Genomic DNA, 15,821 nt, shown 5'->3' with positions numbered 1-15,821 from the left:
TGCCTTAGCGTTACGATTTTGATTCCAGATAGACATCAAAAAGACATAGCTGATGTGATTACTCACCATTGACCAGTCAGCAGTGACTGTATCTCTCTCTCTTTGTCTCTCACACACGAACATCTCACTCTCTATATATGCATATATATATGCATATATATGCACATACAATGTATATATGTTATATATGCATTTTCCTTCTTTGCTTACACATTTCTTTTTTAAATATTTTTTGTATTATTTAAAAACAATATGTGTGTGTTTGTATGTATGCATGTGTATATATGTGTATATGATATGTCACAGGGTTTCACATGGCCCAGGCAGACCTTGAAATCCCTTTGCAACCAAGGACGACTTATCACATTTTGATCCTCCTGCCTCCACCTCTGCAGCCCTGGGATTATGGGTGCATGCTTTATGGGTGCATGGTAGGCCAACGTTCCTTCAACCCAGCCATATCCCAAGTCTCTGACAAACTTTCAACTGCTCTTATGTAGACCCTGACCTTAAAAGGTTTTTTGGGGTGGGCAGGAAAAGAGGCTTCCATAAATAGTAAACAAAAACCAAGGCAGGATACATGTTGTTACCAAGTAAAAAGTTTGTTGCAAAGCATGAGACCTTTCCCTAAGGCGACATTTTGCTACAACTGTAGTGTTCAGTTGGGCTTGGTGGTGTATATTTTTGGAATGCTAAGGCAAAAGGATCAAAGGTTCCAGGAGTACATAGTAACACTGTGTCAAAAGAGAGGAGAGGGAGAGGAAGGGGGAAAGAGAAGGAATCTGATCAGAGAAATGACATAGTCAGTGTGGTTATGGGAGACTCTGGATAAAACCCTTCGGAAAGGCTCCCTGCTACCACTCAAGTACTTCCTTCTTGCAGGAAGCAGCCAGGAATAACAGGAAGTGGTTATCATATGCTGTTCCACAGCGTGACACTGCGTAGCCAAGCATTCAGAAGAGGACCAGCACAGAGATAAAGAATGCCCTTATCTGTCTCAATCCTGGGGTCACACAAGACACACAAGATAGACTGTTCTCTGCCAACAGACTTTTCCAGGAGTCCTCCACAGCAGTTTCCATTGCGTCTCAGTAGTCAGGAAGCCCTTGGTAACCAGGGAAACTGGGAAATGCAATTGTTTTGGGTGGGTATCACCTCTAATCAGATTCGATTCTGCTAGAAAGAGAGGTAAGGCATAAGGTCTGAACAGACAAATGATGTAATCTGGTCCACTGAGAATAACTATCACTAGAAGTCACTGAGTTACATAATTGCAGCAAATTAACATGTTGGCCAAACCTGATTTGGATGCCCAGAGGCTAATTTTCTCTTTGCTCACCCACGTTGAGTAAACACACACATATTTCAGGGCAGAAATCTGAATGTGTTTCATTACTGACTGCTACCCAAACTAACCTTCACTATGATTTTTTTCCACGTCTAATTCTGATTTATAATTGAGGAGAGGACTTAGAAGGTCTTGATTGTTGTGTCACCATGATGTGTGTAGCACACAGCTTTCTGGAACATTGCCCAGGAAATCTGCTTTAAAAAAAAAATCTCCAAACATTAAAAAAGAAAATGGGAAACTTGATTGAAAGGAAAAAACTTAAAAAATAGAAAAATGATTAGCAGTGGCTGCTGTTTCTTTCATTTTTCCCTTTCATTGTGTCTCTGAGAGCAACAGGACTTGTAATCATGAGTCTAAAGTAGCACACTTGCCCACAGTGTTGAGAGAGGTTCAGAAACAGATTGGCCACCATCTAACCTCACAGAATGTGATGTTATGAACATCAACTCTGATATATGTACAGCATATTCTCATTAGAAACAACCTACATTATTTCCTTTCCTTTTTTTTGAAGAAGCATCTATTTTATATTTTTGTTATAATATATAACAAAAATATGTTTTTGTTATAATATATAATACATATAATATATATAATATAAGGAGATTTAGTCTCATTTTATAGTTGGAATATTTCCTGTGTTTTTGTAAATCTATGTGTTTTATTTCTTCACTTACATATTTCTTTTTAAAAATTTTGTATTATTTAAAACAATTTTAAATTTAAATATATTTTGACTAGATTTTCTCCCATCAAGTTCATCCGGATTCTCTCTTCCTCCCTACCCATCCAACTTTAAGTTCTTTCTCAAAAAATAATCCACAAAATCATACGACAAAACACCCAAAACCTAGAAAACAAAATATATCACCTACCCCTATGAAAAAAAATCTCTGGGGAGAAATACTTGCAGACAAAATAAAAAATCATTTTTAAATTTGAAAAAAAGAAAAAATCTCACAAAATTATAACCAAATAAAAGCATATATTGAAAAATTGTCGGATCCATTATTTGTTGGTCTGCTATTCCTGAACACAAAACCTGCCCTGGAGCAGTTGATATGACCAGTGTCACTCCATTGTAAAAAACAAACAAACAACAAACAAAAAATGAGTTTCACTATACTATGGCTTTCAGAACAGCTTACCTATTTCAAAATTATTTATACAGCGAAAAAAACTGTAAACAATTAATTTGGGAGGTGGCTTGTAAGAGAACAACAACGAGTGAGACTGAATGTTTTACTTGATATTTATAATTATTGTATCAATTTTGAATAAGATGACCTTATAAGTTACTCTTTTTCTGAGATGAATGTTGTTCAAAATCATCACAGCCAATGAACCAGAATCTTATCCTCACCTAATGTCTGTGACACCCTCCAAGCAGAACCATTGTTCATTGAAACAGTTTATGAATTATTTCATGGATAGACCATCCTAATACACACACCATTTCTTAAATGAATGTAACCTGTTCCCTGTGGGCTGAAAATGGTGACAATCACTCAAGTCAAATAACTTTGATCATAGCAGGAAATCTGTATCCAAATACTTGCCTACAATTCATTCCTTGGTGCAGCAGAACTGCCAACTCTTAGCTTAGCTACTATGGAGGTAAAATCCTTTGGTGATGTGAAAGGCATTGAAGTACCTGCAGCCCTATCACAATGAACTCCAGTGTCTAAAAATTGTTCTTATTTTGGATTTGTACCACAGTAAGACCCAAGATTTTAATTTCTACTAAAACCAAAACAGCCGGACAGTGGTGGCACACGCCTTTAATCCCAGCACTTGGGAGGCAGAGGCAGGCAGATTTCTGAGTTTGAGGCCAGCCTGGTCTACAGAGTGAGTTCCAGGACAGCCAGGACTACACAGAGAAAACAAAACAAAACCCTGTCTCGAAACCAAAACCAAAACCAAACCAAAACAAACAAAAAACAAAGCAAAAATACTTTATCTTTTTATGTTCATTTAATAACATGTCCATCATTTTTATGATTAGCATAAAATATGTGTGTTGAATATCATGAAAAATAAAAATAAAAATTATATATTAAAAAAAAACTGAGTTTCCCTTTCTCAGCCCATATAAATGCCAGTCCAATTGTTAACCCTTACCCTAAAGTGACTAGGTTTACACCCATTGAGTCAATTATTTTAATATAACAAAATAAAACATGATGAGATAATAAAAAAAAATCACATTCAAGTTGGACAAGACAAACCAACAGAAGGAAAAGAGCCCAAGAGAAGGAATGAAAATCAGAGACCTGCTTGTTCACACACTTGGCAATCCCACAAAAGCATTAAACTGGAAGCCATAATATAAGCACCTGGTGTAGACCCCCGTGAATGCTGACCACGCTGCCTCAGCTTTTCTGAGTTCATACGCGTTTTGCTCACGTTGATTTGGAAGGCCTTGTTTTCTTGGTGTCCTCCATCTCCACTGGCTCTCACACTCTTTCCGCCTATATCCTTTTCAGTCTTCCCCTGGGCAGCTTATCCCTGTGTGGGCAGATAAAGAGCAGCATCTGAGGATGCTGAGTGATGCCTGAGGTTCTACAAGCACAGTACACCATTCCCTGCTCCCCACTAGTGTCTTTGGAAAGGTAGCATTATCATCAGTACAGGACATGTAGCCAGGCAAAGATAAAGGAACCTGCTAGATTAGTTACCCAGTGAAGTCATGACAGAATGTCTGAGGCAATTAACTTGCAAAGAGAAAGCATTATTTTGGCTCATGGCTCTGGTTGTTTTAGGCCAAGATAAGGTGTTCTCTGCTTTGGCCCTCTGGCAAGGATAGCGTGCCATAGCACAGCCGAAGGGCAGAGTGAACTACTTATGGTTCAAGCCAGGAATCTTCTAGAGTCTAGGGCCCCATGATCTTCACCAAAGGCATAAATGCAAAATGACCTACAGACTTCTAAAAGTCCACTGTACCTCCTAATACACTGTACCTCCTAGGAAATCAAACCTTTGACACCTGGATTGTTGGGGAGCACAGAGCCTGGTCGTAGCACCTGGGATCTGGCCTTAGGTGGGCCCCAATGTACAAAGGAGCTGCTGAGTCTACTGGGACTCCGAGCCCACAAAGGGCAAGCAAATAAAAGAAGCCCCCAAGGTCAGAAATAGAAATAGAGAAAGGTCTATTCCTTGACATTTATGGGCAAGGGATTCTTAAGTGTCACAGGAGGGTTGGAGAGATGGCTCTCTGGTTAATAGTGCTTCCTGTTCTTTCAGAGGATCAGAGTTCAGTGTCCAGTACCATAACTATGTTGGATGACTCATAATCTCCTACCACTCCAGTTTTAGGGGATCTGACACCTTCTGTCCTCTGAGGGTACCCACATATGCACATGCATGCACACTCTGTGTGTGTGTTGTGTGGCCACATGTGTGTACTTGTACACACACACACACACACACAAATACGAATGAAGAAAGCCATGATTTGAGATCAAGCTTTTTTTCTTAATTTTTATTTTTATTTTACGTATGTAAGTGTTCCCAGAGTGCATGTGTGTGTGCCCTGTGTGTACCTGGTGTCTGCAGAGGCAGGAAGCATTGATGAGTGCTGGGACTCAAACCTGGGTTTTCCAGAAAAGAAGTTAACTCTCTGAACTGAGGAATTGAACTGAAGTTAACTCTCTGAACTGAGTCAGGAAGGATCCAGTCCTAGGATCCTTCCTGACTGTGTGGGTCAGATTCTTTGCTGGGCAGGTAATTCTGGGCAGTGTAAACTGGAGAAACTGAGTCAAGCACCAGCATTATCTCACTGTCTCCCGGTTATGGGTGTGATGTGACCAGCTGCTTCAAGCCCTTGCCGCCCTGGTTTCTCCATCCCGATTGACTGAACCCTTGGACTGAACCCAGAACTGCGAAGCCCTTTCTCCTGGAAGTTACTCTTGTCAGAGAGTTTTATCACAGGAACAAGAGAAGACTAAGCAAGCAGTTCCGTGCCCGATGCTCCGGCTCCCTGACCCTCAAGCACCTGAACTGGCCAGTTTGTCTTCTGTTCTCTTGCTTGTGCCTTCTGCAGCCTGTATTTGTCTCTGAAATAACTTCTTCTCAGATCACTAGAACACCCACTCTACCTCACTGACTGAAGCGCTGCTTGATTCTAGCCTAGAAAATCAATGGAGGGAAAAGTTCTAAACTAAATGAGTTTAATTCTGTCCTTTAACAGATCCATATGTGATATATGTATGTATGCATGCAAAACTACACGTAGCCTTGTAAGGAGGTGGACATTGTTCTGAGTCCCACATCCCCAAGGTCTTTGAACCAGGCACAAACGATTCAGAGCTCAACACAGCTCTTCTGGTTGCTGTTAATCGCCAGCCCTGAGGTGTCTGTCATTTGGCCCAGTTTCCTGCAGTGTGCACTGACCACTCTATTGTCCCGTCCTGAGCACTTTCCTCCTTTCTTTCCCGCACCATGTGAACAGTGGACCGAGGCAAACGCTACCCACAATTCCCCAAGCAGCTGTAGGAGTATAAGGTGCTGCTGAGAGGGCCGCTCTCTGGTGAATCAGAATCGGTTTTTTATGCCTGCGCGGGCAGAAGCACGCCTCCTGTGGTAATTCCCCATTCAAAGCACATTCCCAGGTTGGTATTTATTTCCTGCACCGGAGAATACGTTGCATAAAGTGGAATGTATTTTTTCCTGCACTGTGTTTTGTTTGTATAAACAAAGGAGCAACACCTTACTTTTTCACCTTGGCCAGAAGAGAGAGGTCCAGTAGGTCAGCATCCAGCTGTTGTGGTGCTAGTGTGTGTGTGTGTGTGTGTGTGTGTGTGTGTGTCTGTATGTCTGTCTGTCTTTCTCATCTAGTGATCTCCTTCCTTTCTCACTCCTTCCCAATGGATTACTAGTGACTGCCGAGGATTGATTAGGCAGACACTAGACCTTCAGAGTATAGAAGAGCATATGAATCAATAAAACAAATCCGATTTCTGCTTTGGGGTTTCATTATTATCTGTTATTCCCAGGGACATTGTCACGGTGCCACCGAAGCTCCATTATCATTCCTTTTCATTTCTCCCCCTTCACGTGTAGCCCAGGTTGGCCTGGAGACTGTCATACAGCTGAACATGACCTCGAACTTATGATCCTCCTGCTTCCAACTCTCAAGGGCTTAGTCTTAAGAGTGTGCCTCCCTGCTTGGATATGTGCAATGCTGGGGAGTAACTCAGGGCTCCGTGCCCGCCAGGCCAGTGCTCTGCCAGCTGGGATGCATCCCCAGACTGTTGTGACCTTTCCATCTTTTCTTTCTCTTTGTTAAAAATAAGCTTCCTTTTAACTTTTTAAAAGGTAGATTTATCTATCTATCTATTTATTTACTTATTTATGTTGTGGTAAATATTATTTTGGGGGGTTTCTACTCTACCTAGACCATATAGTTCCCAAATTAGAAAGCACTGGAGCTGGGTGGACATCCGCCTTCTATTCTATTTTGTCTACTGCCCTGTCAAAAATCCTGAGACATTACTTCCCACATGTTCCATTTGGACTACTTCTGCTCCAGCAGGCCAGTCCTCATGGCCATGTGCACACGATCCCATGGTAACCTCCTCCTTCTTCCTCTCCTCGGGGTCTCTCTTCAAACTCCAGGGCTCCCGAACCTTTCTCTGCCCTCTTTCTTCTGCCCAGCCCAGGCTGCAGGCATCTTTATTAGCCAATCAGGAATAACTTGGGTGGCGAGATTTATATAACAAAAACTGTTGTATGCTAGGATCCCCTTGTCCCTAAGGATCTCCCTGTAGGGTGAAGGGGGAACCAGATCTTGGGGTACAGAATTCAGCATTTGAATACAGTGGCACCATATGGGTCCCCTACATATGTATGTATGTATGTATGTATGTATGTATGTATGTATGTATGTATGTATGTATGTATGTGTGTATGTATGTATGTGTTTGTGTATATACATGTATGTTGGCAAGCATGTAATACCTACAGAACATGTGTGAAGACCAATGGACAACTTGTGGAAGTGTGTTTTCTATTTCTACCAAGTGAGTCTTGGAGATCAAACTCAGGTTATCAGAAACCGAAACTCTTGTGTTGTTATAGGCTAGCATAACAACAGATGCTGAGTTGCCAAAAATAAAAATAAAATTTCATGTGGCCTAGCAATTCCACTTGGGGCTACATACTCCCCCAAAATCAGGTCTTTGAAAAGCATTTGTGTGTGGTTCACAAAGCCAAAAAGTAGGAAGAGGCAAAACTACTCATGGATGGGTGAATGAGTAAGTAAATTGTGGTGTATAAAACCAATGCAATATTGTTCAGCCTTCAAAAAGAACAATTCTGATAATGCTACAACATGATGAACTCTAAAGTCATCACAGTCAGTAAAATAAACCAGTCACAAAAAGACAAACGCTGTATAAATCCATTTCTGAGGCAACCACGGATAGAAATCAAAGTAGAGCCATGATGCGTGTGTGTGTGTGTGTGTGTGTGTGTGTGTTCCCCAGAGGTGCTTTTATTGTTGAGAATAGTTTTCCCTAGCCTGGGTTTTTTGTTATTCCAAATGAATTTGAGAATTACTCTTTCTAACTCTATGAAGAATTGAATTGGAATTTTGATAGGGATTACATTATATTTGTAGATTGCTTTTGGCCATTCAATATAGTACTTGAAGTTCTAGCTAGAGCAATTAGACAACAAAAGGAGGTCAAAGGTATACAAATTGGAAAGGAAAAAGTCAAACTATCACTATTTGCAGATGATATGATTGTATACTTAAGTGACCCAAAAAACTTCACCAGAGACCTCCTATGAATAGCCATTTTTACTACATTAATCCTGCTAATCCATGAGCATGGGGGATCTATCTTCTGACATCTTCTTCAGGATTCTTTCTTCAGAGACTTGAAGTTCTTGTCATACAGATTTTTCACTTGTTTGGTTAGAGTCCAAAAAGATATACATAAAAACAGAAAAGTAACAGGCTACCTATGAGTCTTCACACAGGAGTTTGGTCAGTCTTGAATTTTGGATTGATACTTGAACCATAATTCATGTGAATTAGTTCACCCTAGTGACATATATATTTCAGAAATTAACACTGACTTTCATGTCACTGAAGTATTTTTATCATTTTTCTTTTTTATATTAAATATAACTATGTCATTTAACTCTCAAAAAAATAGAAATGAGTTCTGCAGTGTTCTGGAGTGTTCTGGAGCAGTGCACAGCACTACAAATGCACTGCACACCACTATGCCCATCACTCAATGTTAGGACCACTTTACTGAAAAAAGTTAGAAAGCATTTTAATTTTAAAATTATTTTAGGATACTTTTATATGACTTCAGAATTGTATGTTTCCATGGGTGTTATACATGCATATACATGTGACAGGGAGCATGCTTCCTTGTTCACATGTGTTTGGAGGCCAGAGATGACTCCAGACGTCTTTCTCTGCTGCTTTCTGCCTTATCTTTGGAACATGAGTCTCACCATTTGGCTAGACTAGCTGGCCACTGAGCCCCTGGGGCCCTCTGCTTTCTAGCACCCGAGCCCTGCAGTTACAGGTTTGTGCTGCCAGACTGTGGGTGTGGAGAATCTAGACAGCATTATTGTGGGTATAGAGAATCAGGACCCAGGTCTTCATGCTTACACAGAAAGTACTTTACCCTCTGGGCAACCTCTGTAACCCAAGAATTGTATAGGCTTTTACCTGTTTGCTTGTTTGTTTATTTTATTTATTTGCTTATTATCTTACTTAGGGTTTTACTGCCATGAACAGACACCATGACCAAGGCAACTCTTACAAGGAGAACATTTAATTGGGGCTGGCTTACATTACAGGTTCAGAGGTTCAGTCCTTTATAATCAAGGTGGGAACATGGCAGCATCCAGGAAGGCATGGTGGAGGCAGAGCTGAGAGTCCATCTTCCTCTGAAGGCTGCTAGGAGAAGACTGGCTCTCACAGGGTTAGGAGGAGGGTCTCATTGCCCACCCCCACAGTGGCATACTTCCTCTGACAAGGCCACACCCAGAGAAACTCTGTCTTGAAAAGTGAAAAACCTGCAAATAATGATAGTTTGACTTCTTCCTTTCCAATTTGTATCCCTTTGACCTCCTTATGTTGTCTAATTGCCCGAGCTAGTACCTCAAGTACAATATTGAAAAGATAAGGAGAAAGGGGGGCAGCCCTGTCTAGTCCCTGATTTTAGTGGGATTGCTTCAAGTTTCTCTCCATTTAGTTTGATGTTGGCTACCGGTTTGCTGTATATTGCTTTTACTATGTTTAGGTATGGGCCTTGAATTCCTGTTCTTTCCAAGACTTTAAGCATGAAAGGATGCTGAATTTTGTCAAATGCTTTTTCAGCATCCAATGAAATGACCATGTGTTTTTTTTTCTTTGAGTTTGTTTGTGTAGTGGATTACATTGATGGATTTCCGTATATTGAACCAACCCTGCATTCCCGGGATAAAGCCTACTTGATCATGGTGGATGATCGTTTTGATGTGTTCTTGGATTCGGTGGGCAAGAATTTTATTGAGTATTTTTGCATCAATGTTCATAAGGGAAATTGGTCTGAAGTTCTCTTTCTTTGTTGGATCTTTGTGTGGTTTTGGTATCAGCGTAATTGTGGCTTCGTAGAAGGAATTGGGTAGTGTTCCTTCTGTTTCTATTTTGTGGAATAGTTTGAAGAGTATTGGTGTTAACTCTTCTTTGAAGGTCTGATAGAATTCTGCACTGAAACCATCTGGTCCTGTGCTTTTTTTGGTTGGAAGACTTTCTATGGCTCCTTCTATTTCTTTAGGCATTATGGGACTGTTTAGATGATCTATTTGGTCCTGATTTAATTTTGGTATTTGGTATCTGTCAAGGAAATTGTCCATTTCCTCCAGATTCTCCAGTTGCTATCATTATTTGCAGATGACATGATAGTCTACCTAAGTGACCCAAAAAACTCCACTAGAGAACTCCTACAGCTGATAAACAACTTCAGCAAAGTGGCAGGTTATAAAATCAACTCAAGCAAATCAGTGGCCTTCCTATACTCAAAGGATAAGCAGGCTGAGAAAGAAATTAGGGAAATGACCCTCTTCACAATAGCCACAAACAGTATAAAGTATCTTGGGGTGACTCTTACCAAACATGTGAAAGATCTGTATGACAAGACTCTGAAGAAGGAAATGGAAGAAGACCTCAAAAAATGGGAAAACCTCCCATGCTCATGGATCGGTAGAATCAATATAGTTAAAATGGCCATTTTGCCAAAAGCAATATACCCATCAAAATCCCAACTCAATTCTTCACAGAGTTAAAAAGAGCAATTATCAAATTCATCTGGAATAACAAAAAACCCAGGATAGCTAAAACTATTCTCAGCAACAAAAGAAAGTCTGGGGGAATCAGTATCCCTGATCTCAAGCAATACTACAGAGCAATAGTGTTAAAAACGGCATGGTATTGGTACAGTGACAGGCAGGAGGATCAGTGGAACAGGATTGAAGATCCAGAAATGAACCCACACACCTATGGCCACTTAATCCTCGACAAAGAGGCTGAAAACATCCAATGGAAAAAAAGATAGCCTTTTCAACAAATGGTGCTGGTTCAACTGGAGGTCAGCATGCAGAAGAATGGGAATTGATCCATCCTTGTCTCCTTGTACTAAGCTCAAATCCAAATGGATCAAGGACCTCCACATAAAGCCAGACACTCTGAAGCTAATAGAAAAGAAACTGGGGAAGACCCTTGAGGACATCGGTACAGGAAGAAAGTTTCTGAACAGAACACCAATAGCGTATGCTCTAAGATCAAGAATTGACAAATGGGACCTCATAAAATTACAAAGTTTCTGTAAGGCAAAGGACACCATCAAGAGAACAAATCGGCAACCAACAAATTGGGAAAAGATCTTCACCAATCCTACATCAGATAGAGGGCTAATATCCAATATATATAAAGAACTCAAGAAGTTAGACTCCAGAAAAACAAACAACCCTATTAAAAAATGGGGTACAGAGTTAAACAAAGAATTCTCACCTGAAGAATTTCGGATGGCGGAGAAGCATCTTAAAAAATGCTCAACTTCATTAGTCATTAGGGAAATGCAAATCAAAACAACCCTGAGATTTCACCTTACACCAGTCAGAATGGCTAAGATTAAAAACTCAGGAGACAGCAGGTGTTGGAGAGGGTGTGGAGAAAGAGGAACACTCCTCTACTGCTGGTGGGGTTGCAAATTGGTACAACCACTCTGGAAATCAGTCTGGCGGTTCCTCCGAAAACTGGGCACCTCACTTCCAGAAGATCCTGCTATACCACTCCTGGGCATATATCCAGAGGATTCCCCACCATGTAATAATGATACATGCTCTACTATGTTCATAGCAGCCCTATTTATAATTGCCAGATGCTGGAAAGAACCCAGGTATCCCTCAACAGAAGAGTGGATGCAGAAAATGTGGTATATATACACAATGGAGTACTATTCAGCCATTAGAAACAATGAATTCATGAAATTCTTAGGCAAATGGATGGAGCTAGAGAACATCATACTAAGTGAGGTAACCCTGACTCAAAAGGTGAATCATGGTATGCACTCACTAATAAGTGGATATTAACCTAGAAAACTAGAATACCCAAAACATAATCCACATATCAAATGAGGTACAAGAAGAAAGGAGGAGTGGCCCCTTGTTCTGGAAAGACTCAGTGAAGAAGTATAGGGCAAAACCAGAACGGGGAAGTGGGAAGGGGTGGGTGGGAGGACAGGGGGAGAGAAGGGGGCTTGCAGGACTTTCGGGGAGTGGGGGGCTAGAAAAGGGGAAATCATTTGAAATGTAAATAAAAAATATATCGAATAAAAAAATTCTCAAAGACAATTAAAAAAAAAAAGAAAAGAAAAGCGAAAAACCAACCAACAAATAAGTAAATGAACAAACCAACAAACAAAACCCGTTTTAAGCAAAACTCAGCATCATCTTAAAAAGAAAAAATCCTGTCTCTCAGCCAGCTATCACGGCTAAAATTCCCTATCCCTCACAAGTACCTGCACCATTTCCCTGCAGCTCACTGTCTCTTTCTGGTGCTGCCCACTTAACAGCTGCTCCTTATTTCAGACTCTTTCCAGGGCCATATTTTCCAGCAGCAAAGGGGCTTTCGGGAGAGGGGAGAGCGATACCAAGCCTGTGTGGAGACACCGCTTCCCCTCCCCCATCTCCCCTCCCTTCCAAAGAGTCAAAATAATTTCGAGTTCTTCAGTATTCAGTCTCCCTTTCCCATACATCTCTGCCCCACTTATGAAGGCTTTTGATGTCAGTTCTCAGACTCATGTACATTTGATTTTCCAAACTCTCAGGGTCAAACTCAACCGCATCATGGCATAAGGCATAAAAGAGGTGTGTGTGGGAGGCGGTTCTTGCCAAATGAACCACTATACCACTCCTGGGCATATACCCAGAGGATTCCCCAGCATGCAATAAGGACACATGCTCCACTATGTTCATAGCAGCCTTATTTATAATAGCCAGAAGCTGGAAAGAGCCCAGATGTCCCTCAACAGAGGAATGGATACAGAAAATGTGGTATATTTACACAATGGAATACTACTCAGCTTTTAAAAACAACGAATTCATGAAGTTCTCAGGCAATTTGGATGGGACTAGAAAGTGTCATCCTGAATGAGGTAACCCAATCACAAAAGAACATACATGGCATGCACTCACTGATAAGCGGATATTAACCCAAAAGCTCCAAATAAACAAGTTACAATTCACGGACCACATGAAGCTCAAGAAGAAGGAAGACCAAAGTGTGGATGCTTTGGTTTTTCTGAGAAAGGGAACAAAATATTCACAGGAGCAATTATGGAGACAAAGTGTGGAGCAGAAACTGAAGGAAAGGCCATCCAGAGACTGTCCTACCTGGGGATTCATCCTATAAATAGTAACCAAACCCCAACACTATTATGGATGACAAGAAGTGCGTACTGAAAGGAGCCTGATATGGTTGTCTCCAGAGGGGCCCTGCCAGAGACTGACAGTTACAGAGGCAGATGCTAGCAGCCAACCATTGGACAGAGCTCCAGGTCCCCAATGGAGGAGTTGGAGGGCGGTCTGGAGGAGCTGATGGGGTTTACAGTCCCATGAGAAAAATGACAATGTCGGCCACCCAGATGCCCCAGGGCTCTCAGGGACTAGGCCATCAACCAAGGGGTACACAGGGTTCCAGCCAAAAGTGTGGCAGAGGAATACCGTGTTGGTCATCAGTGGGAGGAGAGGTCCTTGGTCCTGTGAAGGCTCAATAAAGACCCGGGGGAGTGGGTTGGGTAGAGGGGTATCTTCTCGGAGGCAGGGGGTGGGAGGATGGATTAGGGGTTTTCTGGGAGGAGGGAAACAAGGAAAGGGTATAACATTTGAAATGTAAATGAAGAATATATTCAATAAAAAATTTAAAAAAAGAAAAAAAAGGCATAAAAGAAGGGAATGGGGAAGGGGTCATTAGGATAGAGGGCTTAGGTTCGCGTTCAGTTAGACTCCTTATTGCTTGTAGAAACCTTTAGGAAGCCACAGAAAGGGTGTGTGCTTGTTCAGCGGCAGGAAGTGACAGTGATGCTTCACGGGCCCCACCCTAGAGTGAGCTATTTGCCAGCTCCCTGTGCTGCTGCAGAGCCTTCCTGCTGGAAGTTAGTCTGCCTCCTTGCTCCAGTCAGGATGCTCCATTAGCCAATCTACACGGCCAAACACAGACTTAATTATGCCGCTCTGTGTAAGCCCTATAATGGCTTTCTGCTTTGCTGGGACAGGAGCGGGGAGGGCTCTGCCCTCCAGGCCCCACAGAGACAGCATCTGCCCAGCTTAACAGCCACAGTTATTGTTCATGTTGATCTCTGGGTTCTCAGCTGTTGTAAGTTTCTCTCTGTGCCTCTGTATGGCCCTGGTCACCAGGCTACTTCTCTACATCACCCTCTCAGGCTGTCCCCTGCCCCCACCCAGTGATACGAAACCCCATCCCTTGGCCTGAGAAATCCTTATCAATATTTTAGATTATTGTATCTCAGTTCATATTCTTAAGGATGCTATGACCTTTCTACTCAGAACCATTTCTTGATTTGTTCCTAGAAGCCAACATACCTATTTTTTAGAGCTTCTACACCTCATTTATTTAAATATATAATCACCCAGCTCACATTTATTTTCTCCATCAAGACTGTAAGCACTCTAAAGAGAAGGACTGTGTGTCCTGCTAACCCCCACCTCCCCCACACACAGCATAGCCAGCCTTCATACCCAGCATAGCAGCAGGGCAAGCATTCAACATGTGCTTGTTTCGTCAATAAAACAATGCAGGAGAAAGTTGAGAGTTCATATCACTAGTATGTTAGCTTTATTTTGTCTTTAAGAAGCAGTCAACATATAGGTAAACCAAATAAATTTGAAATAAATCTCTTTATGATTTTCTGCCATTACTGACTGGAATGTACAGTTTGTATACCCTTATACCCAGAGTTAAGCAAAGATTTCTCAGGCAAGAGGGAGTCACAACTGGAAAAAGTTGAAGAAGCCCTGACTTAGGATTCTGTCTCTCAGACCAAACTGAATATTCCAAGGTATCATTTGGGGATCCCAGACCCAGGCCGAGTGTCAAGACCACACTACATGGACTACAAGATCACAAGACATGGAGGTAGAAGGCAGGTGTGGCACCAGATTTGAAGTTTTCTACCTGACACACATGGCATTGAGAACCGCTGCTCTAAATGAATTATCTCCGTGTAGACATATGAGTGATGGAGAAATAGCACACCTTCATTTTCAACATCTAGCTGTGTGTGTGATGTGTATGTGATACATGTGGGGGGAGATTCGTATGTGGTAGGTGTATATGTCTATGTATGTGATATGTGTGTGATGTGTGTGTGTGTGTGTGTGTGCACTGTAGTAGCATGCCTTTGCCATAGTGCACCAAGCCATATTCATAGTTGGTTTTTACTTTTTATTTAGATAAAGGGTTGCTATGGGTTTCCCAGGCCACCCTTGAATTCGAGACCTTCCTGCATTGTAGTGGATTATGACCTATATCAATTTTAAACTGTAACTTCAAGTGTAAAAGAGATAGAAGAATAGCAGTGTTATGCACCTCTCATCCTGCTCCAAGGGCAATTAGTTCCTCCACAGTCTTCTCCTTCTGTCCCTGACGATGTTCCTTCCTCTACACTGCCTCTAAGGGTGCCTTGGACATTGTATCACTGTATCATACATATTCTCAAAATACAGTTTTAAAGCAATGGTCTTGCATGTGGTCTTTGGACCTTCATCACCACGATCACCTGGAAACCTGTTGGAAACAGTTTCAGGCCCAAAGAAGTCATTCTGAATCAGAAACTCTGGGAGCGGGGCCCAGGAACCTGTTCTAACAAGTTCTCTAGGGTTTCTGACACCATCCAAAGCCCTGGAGCAACCTTGCCTAAAGATAACTGCAATTACCTGCTGC

This window comes from Apodemus sylvaticus, chromosome 16, assembly GCF_947179515.1.
Source record: "Apodemus sylvaticus chromosome 16, mApoSyl1.1, whole genome shotgun sequence".
NCBI classification, from domain to species: Eukaryota; Metazoa; Chordata; class Mammalia; order Rodentia; family Muridae; genus Apodemus; species Apodemus sylvaticus.
The sequence above is the reverse complement of the archived record's forward strand: the minus strand, read 5'-3'. Positions refer to the sequence as shown.